This window comes from Rutidosis leptorrhynchoides, chromosome 3 (genome assembly GCF_046630445.1).
Source record: "Rutidosis leptorrhynchoides isolate AG116_Rl617_1_P2 chromosome 3, CSIRO_AGI_Rlap_v1, whole genome shotgun sequence".
Classification (NCBI taxonomy): Eukaryota; Viridiplantae; Streptophyta; class Magnoliopsida; order Asterales; family Asteraceae; genus Rutidosis; species Rutidosis leptorrhynchoides.
Window position 1 is genome coordinate 594437866 of NC_092335.1, and position 16546 is coordinate 594454411.

A 16546-nucleotide genomic window follows, 5' to 3' on the forward strand; every position below is an offset into this window, starting at 1 on the left:
TGCAAGAGGTGCTGCAGTTAACCCAAATCCTCGTGTGGGGTGCACTTACAAAACTTTTCAAGCTTGCAAGCCCTCATCATTCAGTGGAACAGAAGGACCGATCGGTTTAACCCGGTGGATAGAAAAGATGGAAACTGTGTTCAAAATCAGTGGTTGTGTTGAAAAGGACATGACCAAATACGCATCGTGCACTTTACAAGATAGTGCACTCACGTGGTGGAAAAATTATGTGAAGGCTGTAGGAGGAGATGTAGCTTATGATACTCCGTGGGAAGAATTCAAAACAATGTTAATCAACGAATATTGTCCAAGGAACGAGGTTAGGAAGTTGGAAGATGAGTTACGAAGTCTGAAGGTTATTGGTACTGAAATCACCAACTACAATCAGCGATTCATGGAATTAGTTTTACTATGTCTTGAATTGGTTCCAACCGAAGAACGGAAGATTGAAATGTACAAAGATGGTTTGCCCACAAAGGTCAAGGCAAATGTTACAGCATCGAAACCTAAGACAATTCATGAAGCTATAACAATGGCAAACGAGCTAATGGATCAGGTCATCATGGATAAGAAAGTATCCAATACTGATGTGAAGGTATCAGGTAACAAAAGAAAGTGGAATGGAAATTATGATCGAGGTAACCAACAACAATCTTTTAAGAAACAAGAAAACACGCAAGGTACGGGTAGTGGTTTAAGCTTTGGTTATAAAGGACAAAATCCTTTATGTAACCGATGCCACAAACATCACTCTGGCTACTGTAATGTGGTATGCAACAAATGTAATCGAAAGGGTCATCTTGCTGAAGATTGTAGGGCTCTCGTTACAAATACAAATGATACCAAGACTCCTGCCACCAATGCAAATAGAACTGCTTTGGCTACCATTACTTGTTATGGGTGTGGAAAACAGGGTCATTATAAGAGCCAGTGTCCGAATCTAGAGAAGAATAATGGATCTGCACGAGGAAGAGCATTTGTTATTAATGCTAGAGAGGCGTGTGAAGACCCGGAGCTTGTTACGGGTACGTTTACCATTAATAACTTATCAGCATCTATTATATTTGATACTGGTGCCGATAGAAGTTACGTGTGTAGAAATTTTTACACTAAATTGAATTGTTCATCATTACCTCTAGATGCTAAGTATATGATTGAGTTAGCTAATGGTAAACTAATTAAAGCCGATAAAATTTGTCGTGATTGTGAAATAAATTTAGCCGGAGAAACGTTTAAAATCGACTTAATACCCGTAGAATTAGGAAGTTTTGATGTAATAGTCGGCATGGACTGGATGTCCAAAGTAGGAGTTGAAGTTGTGTGTGCCAAGAAGGCAATTCGCATTCCTTGTAAGGATAAAATGCCGGTGATGATTTATGGAGAGAAGGGTGATTCAAAGCTAAAACTCATTAGCTGTTTGAAAGCCAAGAAGTGTTTAGAAAAGGGATGTTATGCTATTCTAGCACATGTTAATAAAGTCGAAAAGAAAGAGAAGTGTATCAATGACGTGCCTATGGCAAGAGATTTTCCTGAAGTTTTTCCGGAAGAGTTGCCGGGATTACCTCCATTTAGATCTGTAGAATTTCAAATAGATTTAGTACCAGGAGCTGCACCAGTGGCTCGTGCGCCATATAGACTTGCACCGTCCGAGTTAAAAGAACTTCAAAGTCAGTTAAAAGAATTACTGGACCGTGGATTCATACGACCAAGTACTTCACCGTGGGGAGCTCCGATTCTATTTGTTAAAAAGAAAGATGGATCCTTTAGGATGTGTATAGATTATCGTGAATTAAATAAGTTAACTATCAAGAATCGATATCCACTACAGAGAATTGATGACTTATTTGATCAACTGCAAGGATCATGTGTTTATTCAAAAATCGACCTAAGATCGGGCTATCATCAACTACGTGTCAAAGAAGAAGATATACCGAAAACTGCTTTTCGGACACGTTATGGTCATTACGAATTTTTGGTTATGCCGTTTGGATTGACGAATGCGCCAGCTGTATTCATGGACCTCATGAATCGAGTTTGTAGTCCGTATTTAGATAAGTTTGTTATCATTTTCATTGATGATATTCTTATCTATTCCAAGAGTGAGCAAGAGCATGAAGAGCATTTAAGGTTGATATTAGAGTTGTTGAGAAAAGAACAACTATATGCTAAATTTTCTAAATGTGCTTTCTGGTTGAAAGAAGTGCAATTTCTTGGCCACGTTGTTAGTAGCAAAGGAATTCAGGTTGATCCAGCAAAAATTGAAGCCATTGAAAAATGGGAGACTCCTAAGACACCAATGCAGATACGCCAATTTTTGGGTTTAGCCGGTTATTATAGAAGGTTTATTCAAGATTTTTCCCGAATAGCTAAGCCGTTGACAGCGTTAACGCAAAAAGGGAAGAAATATGAATGGACTTCTGAGCAGGAGAGTGCATTTCAATTACTAAAGAAGAAGTTAACTACGGCGCCTATTTTATCGTTACCAGAAGGGAACGATGATTTTGAAATATATTGTGACGCTTCGCGACAAGGTTTTGGTTGCGTTCTTATGCAACGAAAGAAAGTTATTGCATACGCATCCCGACAATTGAAGATTCACGAGCGGAATTATACGACGCATGATCTAGAACTGGGAGCAGTCGTGTTTGCATTGAAGATATGGAGACACTACTTGTATGGGGTTAAATGCACTGTGTTTACTGATCATAAAAGCCTTCAACATATTTTTGATCAGAAACAGCTGAACATGAGACAACGTAGGTGGGTCGAGTTAATAAACGACTATGATTGTGAAATTCGTTATCATCCCGGGAAGGCGAACGTGGTGGCCGATGCTTTAAGCAGAAAGGAACGAGAACCAATTCGAGTTCGAGCGATGAACATAAAAATTCGCATGAATCTCAACTCACAAATCAAAGAAGTTCAACAAGAAGCACTTAATAAAGAAAACATAAGAAAGGAAATAATGAAGAAGTATGAGAAGCAACTCGTTATACGGGAAGACGGAATTCGATATTTTGCAAACCGTATTTGGGTACCGAAGTTGGGTGGATTAAGGAAGTTGATATTGAACGAGGCACATAAGACAAGATACTCGATACATCCTGGAGTTGGAAAGATGTATCAAGATCTTAAGACACATTATTGGTGGCCTAATTTAAAGACAGACGTTGCAACATATGTTGGGGAATGTTTAACTTGTTCCAAAGTCAAAGCTGAACACCAGAAGCCGTCAGGGTTACTTCAACAACCAGAAATCCCAGAATGGAAATGGGATGGTATTACCATGGATTTCATCACGAAGTTACCAAAGACTGCCTGGGGATACGACACCATTTGGGTGATTGTTGATCGTCTCACCAAGTCTGCACACTTCTTGCCTATAAAGGAAACGGATAGAATGGAGAAACTATTACGATTGTATATAAAGGAAGTTGTTTCAAGGCATGGAATACCTATTTCCATTATATCCGATCGTGATAGTAGATTTACATCAAAGTTCTGGCAATCACTACAGGAGGCCCTAGGAACTCGTTTGGATATGAGTACCGCGTATCATCCGCAAACCGACGGGCAGAGTGAAAGAACGATTCAGACTCTTGAAGACATGCTCAGGGCATGTGTGATCGATTTTGGAAACGGATGGGATAAATATCTACCATTAGCAGAATTCTCGTATAATAATAGTTATCATGCGAGCATTAAAGCTGCGCCATTCGAAGCATTGTACGGAAGGAAGTGTAGATCTCCTATTTGTTGGAATGAAGTAGGAGATCGACAATTAACTGGTCCCGAGATCATACACGAAACGACTGAGAAGATAGTACAAATCAAGGAGAGATTGAAAGCAGCCCGTAGTCGCCAAAAGAGCTACGCCGATGTTCGAAGGAAACCATTAGAGTTTCAGATCGGTGACATGGTTATGTTAAAGGTGTCACCTTGGAAAGGTGTAATACGTTTTGGAAAAAGGGGTAAACTAAACCCAAGGTATGTAGGCCCGTTCAAGATCATCGAACGCATTGGACCGGTAGCTTATCGACTCGAGTTACCGCAACAACTCGCCGGAGTACATAATACCTTTCACGTCTCAAACCTTAAGAAGTGTCTTGCAAAGGAAGACCTCACCATTCCTCTTGAAGAAATCCATGTCGACGAGAAACTACAATTCATCGAAGAACCAATCGAAATCATGGATCGTGAAGTTAAACGGCTCAAGCAGAGCAACATACCGATCGTTAAGGTTCGTTGGAATGCTCGAAGGGGTCCCGAGTTTACTTGGGAACGAGAGGATCAAATGAAACAAAAGTATCCACACTTGTTTCCCGATGACGCAAAATATGTACAATTTTAAAATTTCGGGACGAAATTTATTTAACGGGTAGGTACTGTAATGACCCGCACTTTTTCGATCGTTCTATACTTATAAGATTAATATTTATATAAATTAAACCTTACCAACATGATAAGCAATTCAAATTGTTGAGACTTATGTTTTCGAAAAGAGTTTTACACAACGTTTGGCCGTCTAGTTTGACCGATGATATCACGAACTATACAATATATGATAATTATACGTTTGTGTATATATATGTATATATACATATTTAACATGATCTAAGAATATTTTAATATCTCATTTTGTATTAATAACAATAAGTTATAAGTATATTTTGAAACTACTAACTTAAGTTTTCAAAACGATAACCATACGTAACGTTATTTGACTTAAATACTTATGACCTATAATGTTTATACATATATCGTATAAGTAATGTATTTAATCACTTTTAAAGACTTAAATACATAAAACAATATAAGTATATTTACAAAAGATAGCTATATTTGAATCCTCGTTCCGTTTTCTCAAAGATTTCTATACGTATACCTAGGGTATATGTACCCGTATCATACGCAGCTTCTAGATGTATTTACTATTGGTATATACCAATAAAAATCTACTCCTTAGCAGCCTTAAATGATTAAGAAACATGTGGAACCAACCATTTGTCAAGTAGCATGAATTATTTAGCAAGAAAACAAAGTTAGGTATTTTTTTTTCCTTTATAACCTAAAAACGTTTTTATGCATGCACACCATTTCTTCACCCCATTTTCTCATACTTACACTTCCATTTCTCTCTCAAAATACTCTTAACTTCATACTTGATCATCTCTAAGCATTTTCCCCATCATTTAGCTTCAAAAACAACACTTAAACCTCATAAGAAAACCTTACAAAAACACTTCAAGAAATCCTTCCAAGAACACAAACTTACTTCCAATCTTTCATTCAATTCCATCACCCTTTTGGTTCTAGCTTTTTACTCCTCTTTTACAGCAACCTTGTCCAAGGAACTTGAGGTAGTAACTATGTTCATAACCTTATTCGATTCATATATATATAGCTATCTTATTTTGTGGTATAAAATTTTAACAACAAGAACATAGTTTGAATGTTTTCAAACTTGTTTGCAAACTAAATAGATCCTTATAACTTAACTTTTAAAATACTTCAAGACCTGTAATATAACTTAAAAATATGCTAATTTAATAAGGTATAACTTGGTTTTTCAAAGAACACCTTAAAAACTGTTTTTACGACGTCGGAGTGCAACCGGGGGCTGTTTTGGGTTGGATAATTAAAAACCATCTTAAACATTGAATTGGAGGTTTATTTTCTGGAAAAATGATTTTTACTATGAATATGATAACACATAAAAATTTCATGATTTAACTCAAAGTATAAGTATTTTTAGAAAAATAATCATTTAAGGTTGTTTACATGATGGAAAATGATTAACTTCATAAGTTTCACTAAAGTTTGACCTATGACCTGTGATTTCGAATACAAACTAAGGTATTTACAGTTCATAGTCTTAAAGAGGGACTCGATCCAAGGAAGTGGCAAGTTGAATCAACGAAAACGGAGTTGTAACGAAGAAACTATGACCAAAACGAGATCGGATATCTAAGACTAGTTTGGCTACGAAAATAATTGGAGAAAATTAAATAAATCACATCTTTTTAAAATAACATGATATTTTATATATATGTACTCATAATTTAATTTTATATGGTTCAGGATCACCCGTAAACAATACGAGAAGATTAATCATAAGATCCCATGATTGTACGCAACACGTCATTTGACAACACCGGTACTTTATGTACGCAACACGTCATTTGACAACACCGGTACCATGGGTCAAGATTAATCTCGACCAATACATATACGATGGGGGTTTTTATTTATTTCATTGGGGGTTTATTAAACACCTAAAAATGAACCATTAAAATTGAATTACTAACATCGGACTGCTAACTACGGACTAAGAAATTATTAAAACTATTAAAAGTATAAAAAGTATATATATGTGACGATTGTTTAAAATAGAAATATATTGATAAACTATATATGGATAGGTTCGTGATATCAATCGGAGACCAAGTCGAAATTACATATCTTCAAGACGAAAGTGAGTATATAGTCCCACTTTTAAACTCTAAGTATTTCGGGATGAGAATACATGTATTTTATGTTTTACGTTATGGACACAAGTAACTGAAAAATATATTCTACGTTGAGTTGTACCACTGGCATACTTCCCTGTAGCTTGGTAACTGTTATTTACAGCGGTATTGTAAACGCGAATCCTGTTGATAGATCTATCGGGCCTGACAACCCCAACCGGACTGGACGACCAGTATTCAACGGTTGCACAGTACTTCGTTTCGTGACTACACTTGGTACGGTGTAGTAAGATTTCATAATAAAGGGAATATGCGACGTGATTAAATGTTAAGTATGGTTACCAAGTGCTCAACCACTTAGAATATTTTTATTAAAAACGTTTATATATGAAATCTTGTGGTCTATATATATATTGCTGCCGGCACTAAACCTATATCTCACCAACTTTATGTTGACGTTTTAAACATGTTTATTCTCAGGTGATAATTAGAAGTTTCCGCTGCATTATGTTGAATTTGAGCAGGATCTTGCGTACGCATATTTGTGTCAAAAATAAAACTGCATACCCGAGGATTTGTGTTGTAAAATATACTAGAAATCGTGTTGTTATCATTATTTGTAAAGTTTGTAAGTCGAAGATTATCGCTAAACGATAATCATCTTTCTATCGTCTAAAGCTTGTATCAAAAATAAGATTTGTGGTTTGTAATGTAAAATATATGCAGTTTTCTTTTAAAAATGTCTCATATAGAGGTCAATACCTCGCAATGAAATCATACGTTATCTAACTCGTTCTTAGGGTTAAGGACGGGTTATGACAATAACAGATATAAAGGCTAGCTCAGATGGTTTGGAGTGTTTTCGGGTGGGCGTAAGGTTGCGGGTTCGAGTCCCGTCTCGAGCAGTTTATTTCTTTTTTAATGCTACAAAGGGTATAATCATTAATCTTTCATTATTATTATTATTATTATTATTATTATTATTATTATTATTATTATTATTATTATTATTATTATTATTATTATTATTATTATTATTATTATTATTATTATTATTATTGTTATTGTTATTATTATGATTGTTATTAGTTGTTAATGTGTTAAGTATGATTATAATCCTTCTTATTATTAGTGTTATTATTGTTATTATTATTATTATCATAAAAATAATTATTATTAACATTGTCCTTACTAATATTATTATTATCTATGTATTTGTATTGTACGTAAGTATTAGTATTATTATTAAGATTGTAACTATGATTATTATTATTATTATTTTAATAAATATAATAAAGCTTAGGATTTGATCATTAAAAGTTAAGACTTGTATCATTTAAAAATTTATACTATTATGATTATTATTACCAGTATTATCATTAGTATTAGTAATATAAACATTGTTATTATCAATTATCAGTATCACGACTATTAATATTATTATTATTATCATAATATGTATTAGGTATTATATAGATATTAAAATCAGTGTCATAAATATCATTAACAGTAAAATTCATATTTTACAATTAAAATTTTTATATTCATTATCATTATCATTATCATAATCATTATCATAATCATTATCATAATTATTAACATTATTATCTTATTTAATAATAATAAGAACTATCATTATTATCATTCTTGCCATTTCTAACATTACTAGGAATACTACATTAGATTTAACAAACAAACTATATAAAAATATATTCAATACAGATAACATAATGAAATTTATATTTTTCTATACAAAAAGGAATATATGAAACATATATATATATATATATAATATTAATATAAAATGGTATAACTAATAGAATTATATATATATTTATTTAATTACAAATATGTATATTAATAAATACATCAATGATATAGGTTCGTGAATCTGAGGCCAACCCTGCATTGTTCAGTTGTGTAACGTCGTTATATGTATTTTTACTATAAAATACATTAGGTGAGTTTCATTAATCCCCTTTTAAATGCTTTCGCAATATATATTTTTGGGACTGAGAATGCATGCGCTGCTTTTATAAATGTTTTACGAAATGGACACAAGTGATCGAAACTACATTCTATGGTTGGATTATCTAATCGAATATGCCCTTTTTATATAGTCTGGTAATCTAAGAATTAGGGAACAGAAACCCTAATTGACGCGAACTCTAAAGATAGATCTATCGGGCCCAACAAGCCCCATCCAAAGTACCGGATGCTTTAGTACTTCGAAACTTATATCATGTCCGATGGAGGATCCCGGAATGATGGGGATATTCTTATATGCATATTGTGAATGTCGGTTACCAGGTGTTCACCATATGAATGATTTTTATCTCTATGTATGGGATGTGTATTGAAATATGAAATCTTGTAGTCTATTAAAATTATGAAATGATTATTTGTGATAAACTAATGAACTCACCAACCTTTTGGTTGACACTTGAAAGCATGTTTATTCTCAGGTATGAAAGAAACGTTCCGCTGTGCATCTGCTCATTTTAAAGACATTATTTGGAGTCGATCATCGCAATGGAACCAATTGTTGGTGACTTCGTCCAGATGGTTTAGGACAGGTCTTCACAGTTGGTATCATGTCCCGTTCTTATTGATTAAAAACGTTCCATATTAGTTGATTTCGTTGCGAGGTTTTGACCTCTATATGAGACGTTTTTCAAAGACTGCATTCATTTTTAAAACAAACCATAACCTTTATTTCATAGATAAAGGTTTTAAAAAGCTTTACGTAGATTATCAAATAATGATAATCTAAAATATCTTGTTTACACACGACCATTACATAATGGTTTACAATACAAATATGTTACAACAAAATAAGTTTCTTGAATGCAGTTTTTACACAATATCATACAAGCATGGACTCCAAATCTCGTCCTTATTTAAGTATGCGACAGCGGAAGCTCTTAATAATCACCTGAGAATAAACATGCTTAAAACGTCAACAAAAATGTTGGTGAGTTATAGGTTTAACCTATATATATCAAATCGTAACAATAGACCACAAGATTTCATATTTCAATACACATCCCATACATAGAGATAAAAATTCATTCATATGGTGAACACCTGGTAACCGACATTAACAAGATGCATATATAAGAATATCCCCATCATTCCTGGACACCCTTCGGATATGATATAAATTTCGAAGTACTAAAGCATCCGGTACTTTGGATGGGGTTTGTTAGGCCCAATAGATCTATCTTTAGGATTCGCGTCAATTAGGGTGTCTGTTCCCTAATTCTTAGATTACCAGACTTAATAAAAAGGGGCATATTCGATTTCGATAATTCAACCTTAGAATGTAGTTTCACGTACTTGTGTCTATTTTGTAAATCATTTATAAAACCTGCATGTATTCTCATCCCAAAAATATTAGATTTTAAAAGTGGGACTATAACTCACTTTCACAGATTTTTACTTCGTCGGGAAGTAAGACTTGGCCACTGGTTGATTCACGAACCTATAACAATATATACATATATATCAAAGTATGTTCAAAATATATTTACAACACTTTTAATATATTTTGATGTTTTAAGTTTATTAAGTCAGCTGTCCTCGTTAGTAACCTACAACTAGTTATCCACAGTTAGATGTACAGAAATAAATAGATAAATATTATCTTGAATCAATCCACGACCCAGTGTATACGTATCTCAGTATTGATCACAACTCAAACTATATATATTTTGGAATCAACCTCAACCCTGTATAGCTAACTCCAACATTCACATATAGAGTGTCTATGGTTGTTCCGAAATATATATAGATGTGTCGACATGATAGGTCGAAACATTGTATACGTGTCTATGGTATCTCAAGATTACATAATATACAATACAAGTTGATTAAGTTATGGTTGGAATAGATTTGTTACCAATTTTCACGTAGCTAAAATGAAAAAAATTATCCAATCTTGTTTTACCCATAACTTCTTCATTTTAAATCCGTTTTGAGTGAATCAAATTGCTATGGTTTCATATTGAACTCTATTTTATGAATCTAAACAGAAAAAGTATAGGTTTATTGTCGGAAAAATAAGTTACAAGTCATTTTTGTAAAGGTAGTCATTTCAGTCGAAAGAACGACGTCTAGATGACCATTTTAGAAAACATACTTCCACTTTGAGTTTAACCATAATTTTTGGATATAGTTTCATGTTCATAATAAAAATCATTTTCCCAGAATAACAACTTTTAAATCAAAGTTTATCATAGTTTTTAATTAACTAACCCAAAACAGCCCGCGGTGTTACTACGACGGCGTAAATCCAGTTTTACGGTGTTTTTCGTGTTTCCAGGTTTTAAATCATTAAGTTAGCATATTATATAGATATAGAACATGTGTTTAGTTGATTTTAAAAGTCAAGTTAGAAGGATTAACTTTTATTTGCGAACAAGTTTAGAATTAACTAAACTATGTTCTAGTGATTACAAGTTTAAACCTTCGAATAAGATAGCTTTATATGTATGAATCGAATGATGTTATGAACATCATTACTACCTTAAGTTCCTTGGATAAACCTACTGGAAAAGAGAAAAGTGGATCTAGCTTCAATGGATCCTTGGATGGCTCGAAGTTCTTGAAGCAGAATCATGACAGGAAAACAAGTTCAAGTAAGATCATCACTTGAAATAAGATTGTTATAGTTATAGAAATTGAACCAAAGTTTGAATATGATTATTACCTTGTATTAGAATGATAACCTACTGTAAGAAACAAAGATTTCTTGAGGTTGGATGATCACCTTACAAGATTGGAAGTGAGCTAGCAAACTTGAAAGTATTCTTGATTTTATGAAACTAGAACTTTTGGAATTTATGAAGAACACTTAGAACTTGAAGATAGAACTTGAGAGAGATCAATTAGATGAAGAAAATTGAAGAATGAAAGTGTTTGTAGGTGTTTTTGGTCGTTGGTGTATGGATTAGATATAAAGAATATGTAATTTTGTTTTCATGTAAATAAGTCATGAATGACTACTCATATTTTTGTAATTTTATGAGATATTTCATGCTAGTTTCCAAATGATGGTTCCCACATGTGTTAGGTGACTCACATGGGCTGCTAAGAGCTGATCATTGGAGTGTATATACCAATAGTACATACATCTAAAAGCTGTGTATTGTACGAGTACGAATACGGGTGCATACGAGTAGAATTGTTGATGAAACTGAACGAGGATGTAATTGTAAGCATTTTTGTTAAGTAGAAGTATTTTGATAAGTGTATTGAAGTCTTTCAAAAGTGTATAAATACATATTAAAACACTACATGTATATACATTTTAACTGAGTCGTTAAGTCATCGTTAGTCGTTACATGTAAGTGTTGTTTTGAAACCTTTAGGTTAACGATCTTGTTAAATGTTGTTAACCCAATGTTTATAATATCAAATGAGATTTTAAATTATTATATTATCATGATATTATCATGTATGAATATCTCTTAATATGATATATATACATTAAATGTCTTTACAACGATAATCGTTACATATATGTCTCGTTTAAAAATCATTAAGTTAGTAGTCTTGTTTTTACATATGTAGTTCATTGTTAATATACTTAATGATATGTTTACTTATCATAGTATCATGTTAACTATATATATATCCATATATATGTCATCATATAGTTTTTACAAGTTTTAACGTTCGTGAATCACCGGTCAACTTGGGTGGTCAATTGTCTATATGAAACATATTTCAATTAATCAAGTCTTAAAAAGTTTGATTGCTTAACATGTTGGAAACATTTAATCATGTAAATATCAATCTCAATTAATATATATATAAACATGGAAAATTTCGGGTCACTAAGTACCTACCCGTTAAATAAATTTCGTCTCGAAATTTTAAGCAGTTGGAGGTGTTGACGTATCTTCTGGAAATAAATGCGGGTATTTCTTCTTCATCTGATCTTCACGCTCCCAGGTGAACTCGGGTCCTCTACGAGCATTCCATCGAACCTTAACAATTGGTATCTTGTTTTGCTTAAGTCTTTTAACCTCACGATCCATTATTTCGACGGGTTCTTCGATGAATTGGAGTTTTTCGTTGATTTGGATTTCATCTAACGGAATAGTGAGATCTTCTTTAGCAAAACATTTCTTCAAATTCGAGACGTGGAAAGTGTTATGTACAGCCGCGAGTTGTTGAGGTAACTCAAGTTGGTAAGCTACTGGTCCGACACGATCTATAATCTTGAATGGTCCAATGTACCTTGGATTTAGTTTCCCCCGTTTACTAAATCGAACAACGCCTTTCCAAGGTGAAACCTTTAGCATGACCATTTCTCCAATTTCAAACTCTATATCTTTTCTTTTACTGTCCGCGTAGCTCTTTTGTCGACTCTGGGCGGTTTTCAATCTTTGTTGAATTTGGATGATTTTCTCGGTAGTTTCTTGTATTATCTCCGGACCCGTAATCTGTCTATCCCCCACTTCACTCCAACAAATCGGAGACCTGCACTTTCTACCATAAAGTGCTTCAAACGGCGCCATCTCAATGCTTGAATGGTAGCTGTTGTTGTAGGAAAATTCTGCTAACGGTAGATGTCGATCCCAACTGTTTCCGAAATCAATAACACATGATCGTAGCATGTCTTCAAGCGTTTGTATCGTCCTTTCGCTCTGCCCATCAGTTTGTGGATGATAGGCAGTACTCATGTCTAGACGAGTTCCTAATGCTTGCTGTAAAATCGAGTTTGTTAGGATGCATTAGTGAGTCTGGACTTCGACCGTGTTTACTTGAAAAATGATTGCTTAACAAATTTTGTTGGAAACTATATATTTTTAACATGTGAATATTATGTGATATATTAATCTCTTAACGCGTTTAATATTATGTGATAAATGTCTACCTCTAGAACAAGTCCCATTGACTCACCTAATAATAATGAAGAGTCAAATGTAAATTGGAATGATTCGTGGACTGATTCACAAGTTCCCGAAGAGGAACCGGAAGAAGAGTCGGAACCGGAATAAGAATCGGAACCGGAAGAAGAATCGGAACCGGATGAAGAAATAGAACCGGTGGGGGAAATAATAAAACGGTTAAGTAAAAGAAAATTCTCAACCAACCGACCAAGGTTAATTATGGTCAATGGTGTTTCCGCTAAGGAAGCAAAATATTGGGAGGATTATCAATTCTCCGATTAATCGGATTCTGACGAGAATTCCGATGATGTTATAGAAATTACCCCAACTGAATTTAAAAAGGCAAAAGAAAATAATAAGGGAAAGGGCATAAAAATAGAGAAATCTAATTCCAACCCCGATGAACTTTATATGTATTGTCAACCCCCAAAGTCCTTAAGTTGTAACAATGACCCGGGAACCTCTAAACCACCAGGTTTTTCTAAACCAATGTGGACAACGACGGCTCGTATTAGGGGAACATCATATATCCCTAGAAACTTGGCAAAACGAACCAAAACCGAACAAGAAGAAACGAGCGAGTCGGAATAAGATAGTTGTATTCGTGTGGTGTAATATATGTAATATAGTGTGCTTATGCTTTATGATATATGTAAAAATTGCTTGTATTAATAAGTATTTTTTTATGAATCTAACTCTTGTCTATTTTACAGTATAAAAACACAAAATGGATAGACAACCCAATATTTTAAGAGACCTACCCGGAGACATCATTGATGAAATCTTGTCTAGAGTCGGTCAGAATTCTTCGGCACAACTATTTAAGGCGAGATCAGTTTGTAAGACATTCGAAGAACGTTCCAAGAATGCCTTGGTTTATAAAAGGCTTTCGTTCGAAAGATGGGGGATATCATGTCATAACCCGTCCTTAACCATAAGAACGTGTTAGATAACGTATGATTTCATTGCGAGGTATTGACCTCTATATGCGACATTTTTAAAAGAACAACTGCATATATTTTGCATTACAAACCATAATTCTTATTTTGATACAAGCTTTAGACAAAATAAAGATGATTATCGTTTAGCGATAATCTTAGACTTACAAACTTTACATGTGATGATAACAATACGATTACTAGCATATTTTACATTACAAATCCTCCGATATGCAGTTTTATTTTTGACACAAATATGCATACTCAAGATCTTGTTTAAATTCAACATGTTGCAGCGGAAGCTTTTAGTTATCACCTGAGAATAGACATGTTTAAAACGTCAACATAAAGTTGGTGAGATATAGGTTTAATGCCGGCAGCAATATATATATATAGACCACAAGATTTCATATATAAACATTTTAATAAAAATATTCTAAGTGGTTGAGCACTTGGTAACCATACTTAACATTTAATCACGTCGCATATTCCCTTTATTATGAAATCTTACTACACCGTACCAAGTGTAGTCACAAAACGAAGTACTGTGCAACCGTTGAATACTGGTCGTCCAGTCCGGTTGGGGTTGTCAGGCCCGATAGATCTATCAACAGGATTCGCGTTTACAATACCGCTGTAAATAACAGTTACCAAGCTACAGGGAAGTATGCCAGTGGTACAACTCAACGTAGAATATATTTTTCAGTTACTTGTGTCCATAACGTAAAACATAAAATACATGTATTCTCATCCCGAAATACTTAGAGTTTAAAAGTGGGACTATATACTCACTTTTGTCTTGAAGATATGTAATTTCGACTTGGTCTCCGATTGATATCACGAACCTATCCATATATAATTTATCAATATATTTTCATTTTAAACAAACGTCACATATATATACTTATAATACTTTTAATACTTTTAATAATTCCTTAGTCCGTAGTTAGCAGTCCGATGTTAGTAATTCAATTTTAATGGTTCATTTTTAGGTGTTTAATAAACCCCCAATGAAATAAATAAAACCCCCATCGTATATGTATTGGTCGAGATTAATCTTGACCCACGGTACCGGTGTTGTCAAATGACGTGTTGCGTACATAAAGTACCGGTGTTGTCAAATGATGTGTTGCGTACAATCATGGGATCTTATGATTAATCTTCTCGTATTGTTTACGGGTGATCCTGAACCATATAAAATTAAATTATGAGTACATATATATAAAATATCATGTTATTTTAAAAAGATGTGATTTATTTAATTTTCTCCAATTATTCTCGTAGCTAAACTAGTCTTAGATATCCGATCTCGTTTTGGTCATAGTTTCTTCGTTACAACTCCATTTTCGTTGATTCAACTTGCCACTTCCTTGGATCGAGTCCCTCTTTAAGACTATGAACTGTAAATACCTTAGTTTGTATTCTAAATCATAGGTCATAGGTCAAACTTTAGTGAAACTTATGAAGTTAATCATTTTCCATCATGTAAACAACCTTAAATGATTATTTTTCTAAAAATACTTATACTTTGAGTTAAATCATGAAATTTTTATGTGTTATCATATTCATAGTAAAAATCATTTTTCCAGAAAATAAACCTCCAATTCAAAGTTTAAGATGGTTTTTAATTATCCAACCCAAAACAGCCCCCGGTTGCACTCCGACGTCGTAAATTCAGTTTTTAAGGTGTTCTTTGAAAAACCAAGTTATACCTTGTTAAATTAGCATATATTTATGATATATTGCAGGTCTTGAAGTATTTTAAAAGTTAAGTGAGAAGGATCTATTTAGTTTGCAAACAAGTTTGAAAACATTCAAACTATGTTCTTGTTGTTAAAATTTTATACCACAAAATAAGATAGCTATATAAATATGAATCAAATAAGGTTATGAATAAGGTTACTACCTCAAGTTACTTGGACAAAGCTACTGGAAAAGATGAGAAAAATCTTGGAATCAAAAGAGTGGTGGAGTGGGATTGAAAGGTTAGAAGTAAACTTGTATTTTTGGAAGGATTATTGAAGTGTTCTTGTATGGTTTTTCTTATGATGATTAAGGGTTGTTTTTGAAGCTAAATGATGGGGAAAATGCTTGGAGATGATCAAGTATGAAGTTAAGAGTATTTTGAGAGAGAAATGGGAGTGTAAGTATGAGAAAATGGGGTGAAGAAATGGTGTTCATTCATAAAAACGTTTTTAGTTTATAAAGAAAGAAAAGATTCCTAATTTTGTTATTT